The following is a 13,917-nucleotide window of genomic DNA, read 5'->3' on the forward strand; positions in this document are numbered from 1 at the left end:
AACCCCAGGCTCTGAAGATGATCTCAATAAAGACCGAAACGTTGGCACGATAAGGAAAATGTTTTTCTAAAATCTACGTCACACCACACCGCATCTCACGACCTCCAAATAATCATTGACTAACGGTGACTAAACACCACACATTTATACACTACATTAACTTAATTTTTTAACTTTTTCATTGTTCTTTTCTATTTGTGTTGGGCACGGGGCAAGATCTCTATCATTTAGTTTTGTTATTCAATTCTTCAAGCTCCAGAATATCTTCTTCTTAAATGCGTGATTTTTTCCTGTGTGTTAATGTATTTAATGCAGTGAATGAAGGGAGGGGGTTAAGGTGAAAATCACTGTAATAAAGTTAGTGAAGTTTAGGGTCTTAGCATATCGACTACTCTTGGAATCCGCCAAATTTAGATCAGTTTAGGTTAGGTAATCTTTTAAATAGCCTGAATGTGTATTTTAATCACTTATATTTTAATCACATGTGGAATGGCCTTTGCTGTTAGCCGGCCTAAAAAAATTTGGGCATAGGTCAAAGGGAATGTCAAATGAAGTTCCACCAACCCTTCTAAAATCCTACTCCAAACATCATGCAACTGTTAATCTTTCTGCACAAACTGTATGCAAAGATTGAATAATTTAATTGTAATTAAGCATTGTATCAAACGAGATTAAATACTAAAACGTTAAAAGTTAAAAAAAGCGCCAAATACTAAAAAAAATATTTTTTATATTTTTAAGTCATTGGGTATATGAATAGTTAAAGTAAGTAAATTTTAATTTGTCCATTAAAGGAAACTAAGCATTACACTAAAGTTTTTGTATTAATGAAGCGATCGATTTCTCCGATTCTTTCAATCATATGTTATAGAAAAATATCGAAAAGTATTTCTCATTGCAGAATTGAATTGGAGGAGGAAGCAAATTAAACGAAAATTGGCCGCCGTGATTTGATAATGGGGGGAAGGGGACGGGGCTGGAAAGGGTTATTTAATTTTCATATGTCGAGTAATGGAGGGAGACAGGTGAACAGAGAACGGCACTCCTGCTTGGACAGCTCCGCCCGTTCATTAGAGACGTCAGACTCCAGGTCGATACTACATATACTACACAAATACATTGAAATCCTCAGCGCGAAACATGTCCTTTTGACCCCTTTCAACCCCGCCCTTTACGGAGTTCACCACCGCGTATACAGGCCGAACCCGCGGCAAATGGAAAAATCCTCTCTTTTACCATGTGGAAAAGCGTGTTTTATGATTTTTTTTCTCTCGCTCCCCTGCACCGCTGAGTCGATAAAACCCGTTATTAAAGATATATTCAAACCTAATAGGCTTACGTTTTATTTTATCACTGTTATCTGTGGCACACCTTATTGTAGTATTATTCATCGCCATACTTTATTGTTATTTAATGCATAAAAAAACTTATTACTGATTTGAATAAGCTCAAATCTGCACACACATATACATAGATGTGTGTTGAGCCTCCTTGTCCACTTCAATCCAAGCTTTTTAATTTATAATAAATTACTGGTAGGCCTTGAGAATCACCCACCTCGGGTTTTGGCAGGCCGGGATCAGACCTCGATCTTATCCGTCCAGCCATCGAGGTAGCACTCTGAGGGCTACCAACTACGTCAGTTCAGCACATAACGTTCCTAAAACCAACCCCAGTCTCTCTATAACTCAATCTTAAACATATTCTTTCTTATTTACATACCATTCACTCACTTAGTGGAGTACTCAAAATTCTGCCATCGACCTACTCACACTTCACATTCACGCTAATAAATATATTCACTCTCAACACACTAAGGACACAAAACTATCAGTTATATATAAAACGACCCTGTTTTCTCCTAAAATCAGAACAGGGTTCCCAGATGCCCGCTGCTCTGCTCAAGTACAATTCTGTTATCGCCATTAATACAAGCTGTCTGTCTATACGGGGCCAAAGAATTCCACACAACTAGGCGGAACATCCAGCACCCTTTCTCTATAGGCCGGAAATGTGTAAATAGCAACAGTTTTATGTTATATTCATCAGTTGAAGTTTATGATGAAACAAAACAATAATCAAATTTAAAGTTTTAACAATAATGACATACTTTAAAATTACATTTAGAGATTTTAAGATTATCTTATGATCTTTATATAACAACAAGGAAGATATCCATATTTTTCATCCAAACTCTATACAAAATTTACCTCTGCAAACACACTATAAATACAACGGATTTGTAAATAAACCTTAACCATTATTATTCATTTACGATAAATTTTAATACAAATTAATTTTTAATATTGTGATGAGTTTAGTCCGGTAAGATAATACTTGTAGAAAAAGATTTCAAAATTTTAGCCAATTTGAACTGCAGTCTTGTTTTATTCCAAATAAAATCCGTTTTAAGAGCAATAGTGTATTTTTTTTTTTCGATCAATGGACAACTTTTCATATGGACATAAATCGAAATTATTATTTCCGAAAGCTCGTAAGATTTCAGCACCATGCATGATAGTTCATTGGAATTGCTGCGTATTTCAAATTACAGTTAACTAGTTCAAATGTAATTTTTCTAAATAATATAACCAGTTTTAAATTTTCCTCAAAATAACAATTATACAAATATATTTTACCTAATGATTATTTGGAGATCGTGAGATTCGGTCTGGTGTGAGGTATGTTTAAGAGAAAATTTTTTTTATCGTGCCAACGTTTCGATCCTTACTGAGATCATCTTCAGAACCTGGCACGATAAAGAAAATGTTTTTCTAAAACCTACGTTACACCAGACCGCATCTCACGATCTCCAAATAATTATTAACTAACGGTCACTAAACACCACAGATTTTATCTAATATTAAATCAACTTAAGGGAAATTTTGGGAATCTGCTGTTATTTTTGGCCTACATCATAAAAGTGTCTTTTACTTGCGGAATGTATTTTTTTTTCATTTAAACCGTAAAAATAATAAAAGCTCACAACTATCTCAAGAATCTCTTCATTCTCACCTTCACTGTCTTTTTACCTTCTATTCATATATATTGGGTTGTCCGGAAAATAATGCAGGATTTTAAGTTTTCATTAAAAAAAATCTATATAAAATATTCTGTTTACGTTTACAGGATTACTCATTTGTATGAATGTCAACACTTATTAATCCTCTTCCAAATGATATTGTTTGTTTANTCTCTCTTTCAATCTCTCTCTCTCTCTCTCTCTCTCTCTCTCTCTCTCTCTCTCTCAATCTCTCTCCCTCTTCTCACTCTTTCCGTCATTCTACATCTCTTTATGAATCCCTCTCTTTCCTTCTAATAATAATAACAATAATAAAAATAATATAACGTTGTGCAATAGTTGGAAAGTACCTGATCACCACCAATAAAGCACTGTTTCCATTTCCAACAGTTTATTGCATTAAATAGTACCAATTATAAATATGTTTGTAATTAATTATTCCGATAGCATTAGAATTTCAACGATATGATCGCAAACATCTGGAACAGTACAGTCAGTCGGTTTAAGTCGACGGTATTTATTTGGTAACCCTTGTCATTTACGCCCTTTCTCCCTGGAATTAATCATCCCACTTTCAAATTAATACGGTTCAGATAATACAAAATAAATTCCACCGCAAACATCAAGCAAACAGCTCCCAGAAGCACACTTAACAAACCGGCTACAAGCTGTTGGAAGGGTATTTCCGTACTAAGACTGTATAACTTGATGAGGTCGTTAATTTTACTACATTTAATAATGCAATTGTAATTATGTTCCAGTGCGGGATGATTTTTATACAATGAGATTCTTTCAAATACATAAAGTTCGATATTATATTATTATTATTATTTTATAGGATTTTAGTAGTTATTAGTATTTGCCATTACAAATTCCAGAATTTATCCTTTTTAAACTGTTGTATTATTGTGTATTTAGAAGAGAAGGGTGAAGCCGGCTCGGTTTGGTATTGTTAGGTCGTTATATGGTGAACAATGGCAATTTCGGTTATCGTTTCTCCTGACGAGTTCTATTATTCTTGTGTAACGGATCAGGTATTTTTTTGAATAAGGGACAAATTTCCACAACGGACCAAGAAGTTTGTTTAAAAGGACGGCCAGTGAAACGGCTCTTTTGTATATATGATAAACATAAAAAAAAGAAGTGTGTTTATTTCAATTTCAAAGCTCCCTCGAGTGAGAAAGAAAAAAGAAGATTATTTAAATAGAAACCGAATGCCCGATCTGCTGAATTAAATTTCCAACATTAAGTCAGTATTATTCCCTCCTTGGAACTATTTCGGCTTAAAAGCCTCTCCCGGCGTTGAAGCTCATTTGCAATGGATCACTCACCTCATTTAAAAGTTGCTCCCCGGTTGAGAAAGTGGTAGGTGATGCTTCGATGGGCCTGTCATCGATTTGACGCCGTGGATTTAATCAACCACTTCATCTCGAGGACGTCCATCATCCAACCAGATCGTCGCTTCTGCAAATATAAAACCCAATTGACAATTCCGAATCAAAAACTGTTAAAGCTAAAAAAAATAGTTTAAAACAAACCATAAAGACAATGTTTTATATAAAAGGCGAGATGGAAATGGTATTAGAAAAAAGCCATTTGCGGCTGAAATGGCCATCTTTATTCGAAATAAACCGTCGGGGGCACAATTGATCGCAAGAGGAACATTACCGGATGGGTCGAATGTCGGGTTAGTGAAGCGGGAACAAATTGAATAATATATGAAAAAGGAGGAAAAGGAGCTCACTCCGGAAAGCGGATACATATTTAAAACGCCCTTAAATAATTTATAAACAGGGAGAGGGAATAAAAGAATATCACAGGGCCGGGCGTCTGCTTAAAAATTGCTTAAAATAATTACTATTTCCATTACAGCGTTTCATGGGATATTTAGGAGTAATTTTCATTTCTTTAGACAATCTAGGTTTAATGAAGGACCCAAACATTTATACATTAAAGTGAAATAAAAATCTATTGCAGTACGTGTTTCACTTTGTGTTGTAATATTGTTGGAAAATCTCTCATTCTTAACTCCCAGAGAGAGAAGAGAGAGAGAGAGAGAGAGAGAGAGAGAGAGAGAGAAGAGAGAGAAGAGAGAGAGAGAAGAGAGAGAAGAGAGAGAAGAGAGAGAAGAGAGAGAAGAGAGAGAAGAGAGAGAAAGAGAGAGAAAAGAGAGCAAAAAATGATAGTAAGAAAGAGAATGAGTACGAGAAGTAGAAAAAAGGTTAATGAAGTGAGATCAAGTAAAAGTAGATGGACAGTGACAGAGAGAGAAAGATAAAGAGTCAGGAGTCAGTAAAGAAAGTGGGAGGGAGAAAGAAAAAGTACGAAAGAGAAATAACATGTTTTGTTCATTTTACCACGCAGCTTAGGTCTCGTGAAACTTTCGACCACATAACAAGAATGAATAGATAATAAATGACATATGGAGTGAAAACTAAAGTGAGAAAAAGAGCGATCGAGAGAGAGAGAGAGAGAGAGATTTAAGACTGTCACTGAGAGAGTGGGAAAGTGACAGAGACACGAAGGGAGAATGTGAGAGAGAGATAAAGTGATTGAAAGATCGACAGAGAGTACAGGGTGAGAATAGAGAGATTCATATCGATGGAAAGAAAACATGAAATAGAACGACTATAAGTTAGAAAAATAGGGACATACGTATTTGATAGTGAGAAAGAGCGAGATAGATTGGGCAAAGTTAGAGAAAGCAAAGGAGAGAGTGATTAGAAAAAGAGCGAGAGAGAGAGAGAGAGAAAGAGCGAGAGTCAACGAGTAGTTAACCAAAAAAACAAAAAGTTAACAGAAACGTACATAAATGTGGATAAAACATTCTAAGATATTGATAATAGGATTTATCTTAGTAACAGAACAATGCATAAAAATGAGTAGTCAGACAGACAGCGATATAATTTACAAGCAGTAAGCGCTGTTTAACTAATTAAAATTTGGCCAGTTTTGATATTTCAAAAAATAACAAATAGCTATGCTAATTATATTAAGTAAACATGTGTTCGACAGACCCTTTTAAATTGTAGTCAATCCTAGACAAACTAGGTTTCAATGCCTTTACACGGTAATTAATAATTTTTATTCCAATTAATTATACTTTTTATCTACGGTTTTTGGTTGAAATGAAAAGAATAATTATTTGGAATAATTAATAACGTCAGTTATGACCACTAAGCAAATATGGATTAAAATAATTTTTATCTTTCTTTAATAAGAATTCTAATGAATTTCTTTTGTTAATTATTTGCTGATATTAAACAGCAAATAATTAAAACAGCAACTAAAACGCTCAATTTACTTAAAACCTTTGAAATTATTGTATTATGTGTCCATGTTTCGTCCTACCCCTCATCTCTTGACAGTCCCACCCTCGGCACCCTATTTGCAAAAAGCATACTCTATAAAAATACGTGGGAGAGACGTTCGGACTGGTTCAAATTGCATGACAAAAAGCCGACGTACGCGACGGTGTGTGGCGGCGAGCACAATGCTCCCACGCTTTGATGAATTAAATTTCCAAACGGGGAAAGACAGATTAACATTTGCGGAACAGTTGGCGGAATCTGGGGAAAGTGGAAGCTGGGGCGGCGGAACAATGAACGGAACTGTTTCGACCTCCCCCAGACAAGATATTCTCATTACCGGTCAGGAAACTTGGGTGATCCTCTAATCTCGCCCTGCCCGGTTACCAATTAGAGGCCAGTTTATTTTCATGAGTGTCACGTTTTCGATTACACACGGGCCGTGACAAGTATTTCTCCACAGGGCCAAACTATTTTCTCCGTCGACGATTCATAAATAAATGAAAGGAATCAGTCATCCCCGTTGGGAGCACTCTATGGCTAATACCTAACCAGTATAAAAAAAGAGGAATCAATCGCGGACATTTACATTTAGTTTGTGAAGATACAGGTAGAACGGTTAAAACAGTATTACATTTGTTTGATTTTTCAAGCATGCCCATTTCCAGAAAGAAAATATATAAAATAAAATAATGTAAGGTATTGGTTGAGATAAAAAAATCAATGTCACGAGCGGGATTCGAACCCACGACCTTCGACTAAATAGGCCACTGCTCTACCACTTGAGCTATCGTGACTTCGATCCACTCGGACACTAACTTCCCATCTCGACCCCACCTTTCGAATTTTCCCTCCTTTTTACCATTTTTCAATTAGGTTGAGATGGGTTCAAAGTTCGTGGGTTCGAATCCCGCTCGTAACACTGACTTTTTTATCTCAACCAATACCTTACATAAAAATTAATTAATTGAAAGATGTTATTTGGCCAATCGGACCACGAAACCTAATGAAATTAATATGAAATCACGTAGGAACACTATAACATCATTATCATTATCACTAAAAACTCTCTCTTTCTTTCTGTATGTTTATATGAACATTTGGTAAGTAATATTTTCAATTCTTGAAATACAATATATGATTAATTTTTAATTCTAGAGTTTCACCAAAACGATTTATTATTACTGCCATCAAAATCATTCCGAGCTCTCAAAACACTTGTTTTACTGGCATTGATGAGGTTTGGTCCAGGGTGTCTGCTATTTGAATATAAAGATACAAATGAATGCAGGATCGAATTTCAGATTTTTTTAAATCGAGCTAAGTTACAAAGATTACATAGCACATAGAGATTTAAATAATCTAGTGATAGCTCTGCTAAATCATTAATACGTTTTAATCACTTTCTTTCAGAACCAAGGGGCCACCGTCGTTTTAAATGTCGAGGATTTTTTTAAAAATATTGTAAGGAAAGTTTTTGTCGTTAGGTTACTTAAGTTTTACTAGTTATGTTAGAAGTTGAATTGCAACTTTTTTTATAAAGGACAATGGATGGATCTAAAGATTCGTGATTATATGGTCGGGATCTGCGGAGATTAGAAGGTTTGATTAAACAATTGTTTATCTATATTGGCCTCAGTGTTCATCTATATTGAGGATTTTAGTCTTCTATGATTTCAGGTCAGTCGCTTGTCAAGACGTAGTTTTTTCTTTTTATTTGAAATTTAAAACTGTCACTCAGTAGTGACACTCCGAAATAGTAAACCTAAGTATCCACTTGTCACCCGACATCAATCGAGTTGATAGGAAGCCATCAGCGTTTTAGTCTGGGTTGTGGACTATCAGTAAGTGTGTCTGAGGGTACATGGGTTACTACGGGATTGGGTAGTCCAGTGAATGAGGATTGGAATTTGTTGTATCTGAGGGTTCTCGACTCGAAGGTTTGGGTTCAATAGGAGTTGGATTCTTTAGCTGAGCCCTATACATTCCATACAGTAAGTCCATGCCAGTGTGATTAGTGTGTTTGAGATTAGTCTTTTAGTGTTAAGGGATAATCTGGATATCAGGGAGGAACCCGGTTTAAGTAAATAGGAAGTAGGATTGCTCGGCGTATTGTGAAGTTTATGTACTGGCATTTACTTCATCCTCCAATTCTTTAGCCAAAAGATCATGAACGGTAAGGCGAGAAGGACGACAAACAAGGATCATTGTGCGTCGACAGGATTGCATTGTCATCTGTAAATATGTACAGGCAAGGAAGTATTGGAGTGATTATGGATGATGATCTATATTATGGTGGAGGATTTCTCTATATTAAGTAACGGATTGGAAAAAAGAACATTACCAAGGCAAGGTAGTACTTTAGGATCAGGTAATAGGTTAAGGAAGCCTTTGGATTTACACGCCACCCCATCATGACAGACCTGGTCGAAAGCTTGCGCCACGTCGATAAACAGAAGGAGGCGATAAATTCTATAAAGTCTAGATTCAGCTACAGCTTAAATTATTGATTACAGGTGACATTTTTGGCAAGAAGAATACTTGGAAGTAAGGCTGTACTAGGCTCTTTGAGGTATAGCGATTCGACTGAGGGTGAAGGTGGTTTATTGGGATTTCCTGGTGTTGAGTTTGATCTGACAGTTTTTTTAACCATTGGTCACTGAAAAAAGGTGTGCCTGTGAGGTTCGGGAGTACAAACAGCATAGATAAGAATAATGTTGTCGTCATAAAAAGAGATATCACCAATAAACAAAGAGTATAGCAACTGACAGGTACACCAACGCCCACCTTGACAATGGATAAGTAATTAGCAAGCTTTTTATCATAGTAAATTAAGAATATGAAAAATAAGACTTCATGTTATCTTTTGTTGAAATGAATTTGGTCAAATGTATATTAACAATTATAAAAATGTTAATTTTAGTCGTACCGAAGTCTCCAAAATAAAATTGACATTTTTCCTGAAATATTTGTTATTTATGATGTTTATTCGTGTTTAAGAATGTATAAATAATATGAAAAACTGAACAATATACATGTGGGCGTTGAGGCTTGAATTTTCAATTGTTTATGCATTCATCAAAAATGCTTTTGTTTTGTTTTTATTTTTAGAAAAAACTAAACCTGAATATTAAACATTTGAAATGTTTTTGCGTTATAACACGAATGTAGTTGAATAATTTCATGAAAATTCTGGTATATTTGAATTCCGTTAAGCTTTAAAATTTCAAAAATACACATGTAATCCAAAAATGAGTCGAAAGAAATTTTTAATTCAGGTGGTTTTTCACCCCGTTTAATTAAACTTTTCGTCAATAAAGCAGGCATTACAAATTGTAAGTTTCTATTCAAATTATTTGCTTCGTACTTTAATTATTTACTTATTTGTACATATAAAGATAAAGTTGCATGTTATCGAATTTCATTTAAAATAGACCGGGTCGGTATTATTCCCGAAGGAGTGTTTCACCCTGACCGAAAGGCGTTGTAACAAAGTACCTGGGACTTTATGACCTATTCATTTCCGAGGAAGAAGAGATTTCACTGAATCGGCCCCGACCAATTTTAACCTAATTACTTTAACATCGTGCCAAGTGACAAAAGGGCTTGTTAACAATGTGAAAAGGGGGAACACTTGCTATCCTCTCGCTCCTTTATTTCCGGTGAAGTAATGCCCGTACAATCGTCGAAAAACAGGATAAATCCCGTTCTATCACTCTATCTCTCTCTCTCTCTTTCTCCCTCCCTTGGGGAAAAAATCTATTTTTGGATTAATTGGTCAGAAAATGTCTGGAAGCGTTGCAAGAAACAACTGGGTTCTATGTGTTCACAAAGTCCTTAAAGTTGTCGCTAAGCAACAACGCTATTATAAGTTGGGGTAAAGTTAACGACAGCTTATTTCCCACTGCGGAAATAATGATCTGGGATAAATTTATCACAGAAAATTACATTTCATCGAAAACATTTTTAAAATATCAAGCCTGGCATTATTTTAACTAAAAGATAAACCAACAATGTATATAAATTATTTTCAATTAATTAATTTTTAATTAAGGTTTTTGTTGAGATAAAAAAGTCAGTGATTCGGGATTCGAACCCACGACCTTCGGCTAAATACGCAGCTGCTCTAACCTCTTGAGCTATCATACTTCGATCCACTCGGTCACTAAATTTCCATCTGAACCCCACATTTTGAATTTTCCCTCAACAAAACCTTAATTAAAAATTAATTAATTGAAAAGTATTTGTTTGGTCAAGCGGACCATGAAACCTAATAAATGTAATAAACAAAATGAAGTATACTTAACTACAGCTCTCCGTGGCCATTTGTCGCCGAGAATCATAATCAAACTACATTTGAAAAATGGCAAAAAGGAGTGAAAATTCGAAAGGTGGGTTGAGATGGGAAGTTGGTGTCCGAGTGGATCGAAGTCACGATAGCTCAAGTGGTAGAGCAGCGGCGTATTTAGCCGAAGGTCGTGGGTTCGAATCCCACTCGACACTTACTTTTTTATCTCAACAAAAACCTTAACTAAAAATTAATTTATTGAAAAGCGTTTGTTTAGTCAAGCGGACCACGAAACCTAGCAAACTTGATCGTATTAAAAAAAACAACTATGTACTAGTTGATTATTTTTGAAGACAAAATTCAAATTTCAACTTCAAAAATATTTAAATAAAAGTGTCCTTATATATTGTAATATTGTCAACAAAAAAAATGAATTACTGAAATTTTAGGTAGACTAGCATTTCTTCACAATTCTTCACATGTGTTTTAATAATTAACTTTTAATGTTTATTGATAATTGATACTCACTCCGTTCGATAAAATATTTGAGAGAATTCTTGCTTACAAAGGATAATCGTCACTTATCTCCTAATCGGATTATGATGGAAGGTTTGGCGTTAAGACTTGGCCATCCACAACTGCCCGGTTGGTCAGAGTTGTGGAAGGCATAACCGAATTGTGGAATAAACTAAAACAAACTGACGGGTATACACAACAGCACAACTGGTTAAATTATCTAAGCTATTAAAAATGAAAAGAACCGAAATATTTTGTATTAATTATAGCTAATCCCAACTTCGACTGGTGTATCAGAACTTTATCATTCCCAATTTATTTATTTTTATTATTTTTAATGTATTTATTTGTCTCATTGGTCAAATATAATGAAATGAAGTAATGTGATCATGGTATCCTGATGATTATCAACACCACGTTGATGTAGACTTACGGGGACTNTATATATACACACACACACACACACACACATTCTGCTTGTCCCCTCATGGACTTGTTTTTGTGTGTGTGGTTTTTTACTGTGAAATGTTGGAGTGTACAACAGTAAAAATCAATCGACCAAGTAGCGGTAAGGTTGTGATAGCGACAGGAGGAAGTTTATTACGCGGTCGGGGGTCTTAGGAGACGCTTAAGTGCGTCTACATCCCTTCGGGCCTGATTAAGTTCACTCCGGGCCACATCAAGACAAACACGGGGCCGAAGAGTAAAATTAAAATTTCACCAAGCCGTGTGGAGAATCCCAAATGGGCCCGGGTACTTGGTCAAACTTGTCCCAGGAGGTAATCGCCTAATGACGACCAGAGCAACTTAGTTTCCCAACTCGCTGAAACCCCTCTGACCCTTTGGATGACACAAATCAAACTTCGTTTACATAACTCTAATTAAAGTTGAGACCCTTTGAACTCGGCCTTGATGAAAGGGTTGAGCATATTATATAACGGAACCTAGGAGTCTCGACGGCAACAGTTTTGAAAAGATCAAAATCAATCACATATGATCAAAATCCTAATAAACCGAAAAATAAACTTAATCGATTCAAGTCATATCATCTATATCAACTTTTAAGTCTAATAATAATTTAAATATAACAAAGAAAAATATAAACAATTGAAAACTTATGAACTAAAAATAGGCAGTATATCAATTGCTAAGTAATACTAATTAATTAGCTGAAAATAAAAAGCACGTCAAACTATAACTCATTTATAATTCAAAGAATAAGGACAAGAAAGAAGAAAAGGAGAACAGAAAAAACTTAAGTATCATCTACTCAAAAGATGCAGTACGTAATAACAATAATCCATTATATTTAGCGATCTGATTGACCAAATTACTTATTTCAAATAATTAATCTTTTTATAAAAGGTCTTGTTTGAAATGAAAAAGTTAGTGTCACGAGCGGGATTCGAACCCACGACCTTCGGCTCAATACGCGGCTGCTCTAACAAAGTCACGATAGCTCAAGTGGTTTTTATGTTTTTTTATGTCAACTAATACCTTACATAAAGGTTATTTCATATATTTTCTTGGGCACACTTGAAAAATCAAACATGTAATACTGTTTTAACCATTCTACCTTCATATCTAACATTACATAAAAAGATTAATAACAATAATATTAGAAAGAATTAACTAGAATAAAAACAGAATTTAAAAAAGTGAGGAAAACAGGAAAAGTTTGTAAGGAACGTAAACTTTTTAAACAGTTACTGCAATGCAAAAAAAAAAATAGATTAACTTTAATTCTTGTTTATTTATTTTTGTAATGCAAGGTATGGTTGAGTTGAAAAATTAGTGTCACCAGCGGGACTCGAACCTACGACCTTCAGATTTTCCATGGGTTCGAGTCCAGCTTGTAACACTAATTTTTTACTCAACCAAACTTTGCATTAGCAAAACAATAAAAAATCGATTAAAGTAAATACCTTGGTTAACAAGACCAACTAAAAAAGTAATATATTAAAACAAATTAACGTTCAAATTTTTATCTCGAACTTCTTTCATCCCATATAACAAGTTTTACAAGAGACTCAAAGAAGTCAACACATAAATAAAAAATTGTAAGAAACTCAGTATAAGGGAACAATACAAAATAATTCCGACAAAAGCCAGCCTTTTTTCGTGTCAAAGGGGAAAATTAGTTAGTTTCATGTCTAACAGAACAAACAAAAGCGGGCAGGATACGTTTTCCCTTAATGATGTTTCGATCGAAAAAACTTTTGTTAAACTTTAATTGAAAACTGTACTTAACAAAAAATGATCCACCTTTTCCAGACATTTTAAGGTTTGTCAGACGTTTTCTCCAGATAAAAAGCAATCCTATTTTGACAGGCAATTTTTCCCTTTACAAATAAACAAAGAACAATGTCAACTTTGATATATATATATAGTTTTTAGGTTTTACGAAAAAAATTATATATATAATGTATGATTTTTTTTCGTAAAACATGTTTTCAATCCGCCAGGTCAAAGCAATAAGAATTGCCATTTTCAATTGTATTTAACGAAAGGAATTTCTCAAACAAACCGCTCTACTGCTGTTGCATTTATGTATAATTCAGGAAGACATTTAATAAAATATAGAATAGAATAAAATTCGCTTTGATTCCTAGCGTCGGTGTTATTGCTTTAGGTTCGGTATAATGAGTTAGCAGGAGACAATGAGCTGTGTTTGTTTGTTCGCTTCTTATTTGTACACCATTGTCCTCCAGCGAGTAGTCCTGGTTATTACGTTTCAGTTAAACGACGATTAATTCACCCGGATTTTCGTTAAAACTAAAGCG

The 13,917-nt window shown here is 34.7% G+C and overlaps 1 protein-coding gene and 1 long non-coding RNA gene across 2 annotated transcripts in view; one reads left to right on the top strand and one right to left on the bottom strand.

The window, feature by feature from the left end:
* Positions 1-13,917, bottom strand: part of LOC106664508 — a 123,028-nt gene that overhangs the window by 78,271 nt on the left and 30,840 nt on the right. Inside the window, exon 2 of the long non-coding RNA XR_002910823.1 lies at positions 4,354-4,486. This is a non-coding gene — a long non-coding RNA (uncharacterized LOC106664508). The remainder of the gene's footprint in view (positions 1-4,353; positions 4,487-13,917) is intronic.
* Positions 1-13,917, top strand: part of LOC106664507 (poly(rC)-binding protein 3) — a 117,039-nt gene that overhangs the window by 38,147 nt on the left and 64,975 nt on the right. The window lies entirely within an intron of this gene.

Source organism: Cimex lectularius, unplaced genomic scaffold (assembly GCF_000648675.2).
Source record: "Cimex lectularius strain Harlan isolate CLEC.00 unplaced genomic scaffold, Clec_2.1 scaffold410, whole genome shotgun sequence".
Lineage (NCBI taxonomy): Eukaryota > Metazoa > Arthropoda > Insecta > Hemiptera > Cimicidae > Cimex > Cimex lectularius.